We start from the raw sequence: 2,042 nt of genomic DNA, 5'->3' as shown, positions 1-2,042 counted from the left end.
AGGCATTGTTCCAGCTGCATCTGCATCCAGTTGGCATCAGACCAGGATCACAGGCAAGATACATCACTCAAAACATCAACATCCATGTGTGTTTCACTCTATGTATAACTCAACCCCTTTTCTGGCATAAAGGCTACATTTATTTATTTATTTATTTAGCTCTTTCAAAATGCTGGTTTGAAAAGGATCTCCTTAAACAGTTGAAGCAAAACATGTATTGGATAAGCATCCCTTCCCCATATACAGTAAGATCAGAAGAGCAAATATACAGTCCACCATTTCAGGTACATTCAAGATAGGGAGCTCAATCTGGGAAGCGCCCACTGATTCTTTACCCATTATGGTGGTGCTTCTTTCATCCTGCTGTACCATCCACTCGGATTGCACTGTCTTCCCAGAGTCTGAGAGAGCCTTCTCTGCCACAGGAAGATCACCAGCCTCTTCTACAATGAGATCCTTGGGAGGAAAAATAAGAGCAAGTATCAGAAAAAGAATGATCTGAAATGATCTGGATCTTCCCTCCACGATGATTTCCAGAAAATACTGAGCAGTAGATGGGGTTGGAGGCTTACAGTATCTTGTAAATTCCTAGGATAAAACACTTTCTCACCTGCTGCTTTTCCTGCTTCCTCTCCTCTGCCTGGCTCAGGAGGAAACTTTCGGCCAGGGCTACTGCCTGGGAACTGGTCTCTGCCCCACATTCCCTGACCCAGGCTGCCATCTCTGGGGGAAGGACGGCCAGGAACTGCTCAAGGATCACCAGGTCCAGGATCTGGGCTTTGGTGTGTCTCTCTGGCTGCAGCCACTGATGGCAAAGAGCATGGAGTTGGCTGCAAACCTCTCGGGGGCCGTCGGCTTCCTTGTAGCAGAACTGCTTAATATGCTCGTACTGTACCTCTGAATGGGACGTATCTTGTGTCAGGCTCTTCTGCATGGTTTCTCTGTAGTATTCCCCATTACTCCCATCTAAAAGAAATGGAAGGCCTTTCCTTAACTCAGGGCCAGCTAAGTCTTGCTTTTCCATCATTGACTGGTGCTCATAGACATATTCCAAAACAGACAAAGATAGTCACTCAAGGCAAAAGACTGGAGACACCATTCCTAGAAAGGAAAAAAGTTTCATGAATGTATTATGGTGAATGCTCTCTTGAGGTAGATTGATTAATTCCCAGCCCTACTCTAGATATTTGCTCCTCTCCTTCCCTGTATAGCAGACCAGCACCATGATTGAAGGAAAAGCTAGAGAAGATTTCCTTTCTTTCTGGGTCACAGATTAGAATCAGAGAATGATAGAATCATAGAGTTGGAAGAGACAACAAGGGCTATCCCGTCCAACCCCCTGCCATGCAGGAAATCCTAGTCAAAGCATACCCAACAGATGGTCATCCAGCCTCTGAGGGAGTGTGTTCCACTGTCAAACAGCCCTTACTGTCAGGAAGGTCCTCCTAATGTTGAGATGGAATCTCTTTTCCTGGAGCTTGCATCCATTGTTCTGAGTCCTAGTCTCTGGAACTCCAGAAAACAAGCTTGCTCCCTCCTCAATATGATATCCCTTCAAGTATTTAAACAGGGCTATCATATCTCCTCTTACTTTTCTCTTCTCCAGGCTAAACATCCCCAGTTCCCTGAGTCATTCCTCATAGGACATGGTTTCCAGACCCTTCACCATTTTAATCGCCCTCCTTTGGACACACTCTTTTCTCCAGATCCTTTTTAGATTGTGGTGCCCAGAACTGGACACAGTATTCCAGATGGGGTTTGACCAAAGCAGAATACAGTGATCTAGACACTATACTTCTATTGATGCAGCCTAACATCGCATTGGCCTAGGTAGCTGCTGCATTGCACTGTTGACTCATGTTCAACTTGTGGTCTACTTGGACTCCTAGATCTCTTTCACTTGTAGTCTCATTCAGCCAGGTGTCCAGTCCTGCAGCCTATATCTGTGCATTTCATTTTCCCACCCTAAGTGCAGTACCTTACATTTCTCTGTGTTGAAATTCATTTTGTTAGCTTTGGCCCAGCTTTCTAGTCTATTCAGG

At 45.3% G+C, this 2,042-nt stretch overlaps 2 protein-coding genes across 2 annotated transcripts in view; both read left to right on the top strand.

The window, feature by feature from the left end:
• Window positions 1–2,042, top strand: part of LOC121924250 (zinc finger protein OZF-like) — a 113,457-nt gene that overhangs the window by 1,018 nt on the left and 110,397 nt on the right. The gene's annotated exons all lie outside the window — the stretch shown is intronic.
• The window catches only part of LOC121924279 (zinc finger protein with KRAB and SCAN domains 5-like), a 29,025-nt gene that overhangs the window by 2,507 nt on the left and 24,476 nt on the right, over window positions 1–2,042 (top strand). The gene's annotated exons all lie outside the window — the stretch shown is intronic.

This window comes from Sceloporus undulatus, chromosome 2 (assembly GCF_019175285.1).
Source record: "Sceloporus undulatus isolate JIND9_A2432 ecotype Alabama chromosome 2, SceUnd_v1.1, whole genome shotgun sequence".
In the NCBI taxonomy this organism is placed as follows: domain Eukaryota; kingdom Metazoa; phylum Chordata; class Lepidosauria; order Squamata; family Phrynosomatidae; genus Sceloporus; species Sceloporus undulatus.
Note: the sequence above shows the minus strand (reverse complement) of the source record. Positions and strands in the feature narration are given on the sequence as shown.